This window comes from Meles meles, chromosome Y, assembly GCF_922984935.1.
Source record: "Meles meles chromosome Y, mMelMel3.1 paternal haplotype, whole genome shotgun sequence".
In the NCBI taxonomy this organism is placed as follows: domain Eukaryota; kingdom Metazoa; phylum Chordata; class Mammalia; order Carnivora; family Mustelidae; genus Meles; species Meles meles.
Genome location: NC_060088.1, coordinates 6,148,751 through 6,154,750, shown reverse-complemented (window position 1 = coordinate 6,154,750; position 6,000 = coordinate 6,148,751).

Sequence of the window (6,000 nt, the reverse complement as noted above, 5' to 3'; positions counted from 1 at the left end):
GGGATGGTTTTTTTTTTTAAAGATTTTATTTATTTATTTGACAGACAGAGATCACAAGTAGGCAGAGAGGCAGGCAGAGAGAGAGTGGGGGAAGCACGCTCCGTGCCGAGCAGAGGGCCCGATGTGGGGCTCGATCCCAGGACCCTGAGATCATGACCTGAGCCGAAGGCAGAGGCTTTAACCCACTGAGCCACCCAGGCGCCCCTGGGGACGGTTTTTTAAAGTTGAAAAAAACTCAGCTCCTCAAAAAAGACAGGAAGGTGTTTCCTGAGCATAAGGGATTTGCACCGGGAGGGTTCGCTCCTACCTTGCAAGCCGGGATTGTGTCGGCAGAGTGCAAACACAGAGAACAAAGGGCGACTGTATTTTTCTGTACCTGGCTTCAGAGAGCCCAGATGCTGGGAAGGATGTGATTAACTCCTCCAAGTGCACCTTCCGCCCAGCAGGCCCAAGAGGTGAGTGTGGGGTCAGGAGACGGGTCTCCCCGCCCTCAGAACTCTGCTGCAGGACTCCACACCTCTGGGGCGGGTGTGGACACCTTCCGACAAGGTGTGTCTATGGCTTTGGGCTGTTCCAGCCAAGTGCTGTGTAAGAATGAGCCCAGCAGCTAGAACAAGAGGGAGTTCACAGCGTGTCTGGGAGGAGCAGGTATTGTCTCTATGGCCCAGGGACAGTCGGTCAGGGCCATGGTGGTGGTTCTCAAAGTATGGGTGCCTTCCGGCCACCTGAGCTGTTTGTTAGAGAGGCACCTCCTTGCTGGAGCTCTGGCCCCCAGTGCCGGGCAGAATCTGGTGAAGGAAGTTCACGGTTCCCATGCCAGGAAGCCCTGGTGGGTGGAGAAGCTGCTGACCATCCTCTACCAGCATGCTTTGCCATTTGTAATCCGGACCGCGTCAGTCCTTGTTACACTCACCAGCAACGGATTTCATTATGTTCCGAGAGAGCAACAGCCTGGTTTGGTGGAATGCACATTTTCCTGGACATCACAGAAATCACATCTCCTTAGTTCTCTTTGGCTATTTTACAGATCAGTCCAAAAAAAAAAAAAAAAAAAATATGGCAGGAACAACAAAAGGAACTGATTTTTTTTTTTTTAAGGAACCGATTTTAAAAAAGTGTACAATGCATGTTTTTGCTGTATAGATGCTAACGAGGTGTGGGGAGAAGAGGAAAATGTTGGCAATTGAGAAGCGCAGAAGTGCTTAAAACATCATTCTGTCCTTGAAAGAGTGAATTATTGGTGGAACTGGTTATCGGGTCAACCTTGTGATCTGGAAAATATTTTATTTATGTATCCTTAACTGGACTGTAGAGAGTATTGGCTGGTGCTGGAAGTGTGAGCAGGCCCAGCTTTGCGGCCGAGTGATAGCTCCATGGCCCGATGCTCAGGTTGGGCATCACACTACGTCCACCCACCCTATGGATGTGTTTTGAAAGTGCAGTCCAGTGGGAGAATGGAGCATGAACCTGGAGCTTGGGGGTCACCGAGGTGCTCCAGCTACCCTCTGCCTCGAGGCACAAACGGGTTGGGGTCATCAGACATGCGCTCTACTTGCTGCCGCTTGGACCTCTGGGCCCTTATGTGGGTCCACACTAGTCCCATGAGTATCACAGGGTCAAAGAAGTGCGATGGTACAAGTCACAACAGGGCAAGGGGGCTATCAAAGACCGTGTACTTTTGCACAAAGTGCCTTTTGCCCTGTGCCCGACAAATTATGTGGTAGGTCTGAGTGTAAGTCAGATACGGACACATCTTTACACAGGAGGACGCTGCCCGCAGGTCAGAGAAAGGTAGAGGATGACTCATTTCCCCACACACACTTCAGAGGAAAGAATTCCAACAGCCAATTCCTTCTTTTAAATTCCTAACATAGTTCTGTGAAGGTTGCAAATTAAAAAAAAAAAAAAATCCATCCATCGATGCTCTGCTTATTTTTAAAAAACTGCCCATCACCCTTGGTTTTCCCTGGTACAGCTCTGTGCAGGGCTGAGCGGGAGGACGGAATCTGGCTCGAAGGCTCCCCGTTGTGCACAACAGAGGAGAGTATCCCTGACCCAGCCCCTTCTCGTTCCTGACCCGTGGGCCACTCTCTAGGTGTTTCAGGGTGTTTGAAGGCGCAGGGAGGGAAGGGATAAGTCAGGAACGTGCATTTGCCCAGCAAGGAGGCGGAAGGAAATTGGGGAGGTACGGGCATGAGAGCGGAGCTGGCGGGCTCCCCAGCCCTTGCTAATCTCATTGAACTCATTGTCACGCTTTGCCCCCAACTAAATTGTGAGCCTTGTTCCGGTGGCTCTGCTGTGGCTTTCCGCTTCGAGTCCTTGGGAGAATAGGCTTGGCACTCTCTCCCCGCTCAGTGAAACAAAGGACAGTTGGCGTGAAGTGACATCGGAGAGCTGTTTGAACAAGTGTACGTTTTTAATGTTGTCAAAAACAGCAAAGTGGAAACTTAACTTCTGTATACTTTTTAAATTAGTGGTTCTCAGGTGGGGGTGATTTCAAAAATTGAGATCCTCGGGGCCATATCCCAGACTAAAGAAATCCCAATTTCAGGGTTTAAGACTCAGGTGGTAGGAGTTTTAATTAATTACTATTCATTTATTGAGAGAGAGCACACGCCTGAGTGGGCAGGGGAGGGGGAAGGACAAAGGGAGTGAGACAGAGAGAGAGAGAGAATCAAGCAGGCTCCCAACTCGGGGCTCAGTCTCTGGGACCCGGAGATTACAACCTGAGCCAAAATCAAGAGTCAGATGCTTAACTCCCCGTGGTCGGAGTTTTTAAAGCCCCTGGATTCCAGTGTGGGGCAAGCTGGAGTGTCAGGGTGCATGTGATTTAGGCGTGGGGTGCATGGGGTCAGAGGTGGGAACGGAGACCCAACAGCTACATCCTGGACGGTTTCTGAATTCTTAAGGAGAAAGAATGGGGGAGCAACGCCAGGGGAGGGAGAGGAACTTTCCAAAGGAGCAGAAGGCAGGGCAGGAGGGGGAGCTGCATGGGGGAGCCCAAGGCGGATGTGCGTGGAAAGTGCCAAATGGCAGGAGGCAGGGCGGACACGTGGACACTCACAGGGGCCAAGGCACACGTGGGGAGCCAGGCCCTGCCTTTCCCAGGCCCCGGCCTAGGGGCCCCAGCTGAGGCAGTGGCGTGGGCAAGACCTGGCCTTCGTTTCAGAACATTCGAACCCAAAGCCAGAAAAACGAGAGACACACGTCAGAAAAACCCACACTCCCCTGTGGGCCAACCATGGGATGAGAAGGAGGGTTCAGATTAGGGGGACTGTGTGGGGAGTCACAGGGATACCATAATTATTCCCCACGAGTCACGCGGACAGTTGCATGTGCAAATCCACTGAGCACAAATCAGCCCTCAGCTCAATACTAATCACGCGGTCAGGGCCACTCTCCTGAGCTACTGCGGGCTGGGGACCCGATCTGTCCACTTCGCGTTACTGATCGAGAAGGTAAAGATATTAAGGAAGAAGATGGAAGAGAAGGCAGGAGCAAGGTTACCTTTATTTATTTATTTATTTATTTTTTAAAACATTTTTTTTTTTTAAGATTTTATTTATTCGACAGAGAGAGGTCACAAGTAGGCAGAGAGGCAGGCAGAGAGAGAGGAGGAAGCAGGCTCCCCGCCGAGCAGAGAGCCCGATGCGGGACTCGATCCCAGGACCCCGAGATCATGACCCGAGCCGAAGGCAGTGGCCCAACCCACTGAGCCACCCAGGCGCCCCAATTTATTTATTTATTTTTTAAAAGATTTTATTTACCCATCTGACACACAGAGGGACCACAACCAGGCAGAGAGGCAGGCAGAGAGAGGAGGAAGCAGGCTCCCCACTGAGCAGAGAGCCCGACGCGGGACTCGATCCCAGGACCCTGGGATCATGACCTGAGCCGAAGGCAGAGGCTTTAACCCACTGAGCCACCCAGGCACCCTAAGGTTACCTTTATCGATTAAGGACAATTTTCTCTCCTTCCACCTTATTTTTAAAGATTATTTATTTGAGAGAGACAGAACGAGAAGCAGTAAAGGGGAGGGGCAGAGGGGGAGAGAGCATGCAGGACTCGATCCCAGAATGCTGGGATCAGGACCTGAGAGGAGAGCAGATGGTTAACCCACTAAGCTGCCCAGGGCCCCCCTTCCACCTGATTTTAGAGTTAGCTCCAAGACCCATCAAATAGATGAGGACCCTTGAGACGTTACTAGAATTGAGATCAAAATTTCTCTGTCCTGGCACTCTGAGTGTCTGGGGCCAGATTGTTCTGTGCTATGGGGGCTCCCCTGGGCACTGTAGCGTGCTGGGCCGTGTCCCTGGCCTCCAGCCACTGGACGCCAGCAGCACCCCTCCACTAGCTGTGACAACCGAAACTGTCTTTGGTCATTGCCTAAGATCCCCAGTGGACCCATGTTTTTCAAACTGTGGGAGGAGGGATGTTTCCTCAAATAACTACTTGGTTGTGAATTTGGTGGGGTAGGTGATGACCAGCATTGCAAAAAATGGAATGAAAATGGATAAACACAGTAAGTATGTCACACGTGGCCAAGGGAAGGATGGTTTTGTGAGCAGCTGGTTCCGGCCACGGATGTCTAAGTGTGTGGGTCCTGGGTTTCCCTGGGAAACATGCTTCTGCCTGTGGATGGTAGTTTATTGGGAGACAAGGAGATGCAAACAGCTCAGCTAAGTTTGGTGAACGTAGGGGAAAGTCTGAATTGTCGCTTGAAGAACTGGGGGATAGTTGCAAAAATCGATCAATTTTGGATTACGTGGGAAAAGCAGCAGAGCAAAGCAGGGCCAAGACAGAGCCCAAATGCTAACATACAGTGATGAGGATGTAGGTCCGGGAAGGGGCAGGATCGCAGAGAAAAATCTCCAGGAAAACGCTAATGTCTGGCACAGATTCACTCTAGCATTTGCTAGTTTCAGGGCGGCCTATTTCGAAGGTATTTTTACCTGTCTTTAATAGGTCTGTGCCAGGATTCCCTATCCACTTTGAGACAGTGCCTGAAAAAATTCTGTTGCACTATTGCATTTTAAGAAACTTTTTTTGAGATATAATTTGCATGCCATAAAAATCACCCACTGTAAGAGTACAATTCAGCATTATTGTTGCCTTTTTTTTTTTTTTTTTTTTTTTTTTAGTATAGGAAGGGTTGTATAATCATGACTGTGATACAATTTTGGGACATTTCCATCACCCCCAAAGGAAACCTGGTTCCCAGTAGCTCTCACTCCCCATCCCTTTGCTTCTGTGTCCCCAGACAACCACCGGGTTATTTCCTGTCTCTCTAGATCAATCTTTTCTGGACATTTTGTATAAATGGACTCACACGATACATAGCCTTTCCTGTCTCAGCATAACATGTCTGAAGTTCGACCGTGTGGCACACATCAGGAATTTATTATTTTTTTATGGCTGAATACTATTCCATTGTATGGATGGACCGTATCTCGTCTGTGTATCTGTTGATGGACCTTTGGGCTGTTTCCACTTTTTGGCTTTTATGAATAACGTGGACATGCTTTCTATAGTAGCTATAGACAATCGATCGTGTTTTAACACTGAAGTAGTTGACCAAAAGAACAAAAACCCACTATGTGAGTGTTCTGACGAGGAGGAGAATAGTTCTGGAATTACTGTCATCCAGCACAGAGAACTTTGGGGCAGTGACGTTTCGTTAAAGGAAAGGCTGTATATTGTTCTCGCATTTCTTATTTCGTACAGTACAAAAATGCAAGTGAAGTAACTCGGAAACAATTCGCTCAGACGGTTCATGTGAGGGGCACAAAAGAGGGGATGGTTCAAGGTGACTGCCATGGTGCCTCCCAGGCCTGTGAAGTTTGTCATCAGCAGGAGGGAACTCCTGTCCTGCCATGAGATGCCTCCGTCTTGTCCCACCACACCGAGATTTGGGCCTTTTGAGTCCTTCAGTTTCTATGTAATCAGTGACAGCCACCATTCCTTAAATGTGCATGCATATATACATTTTTTGAAAAGGAT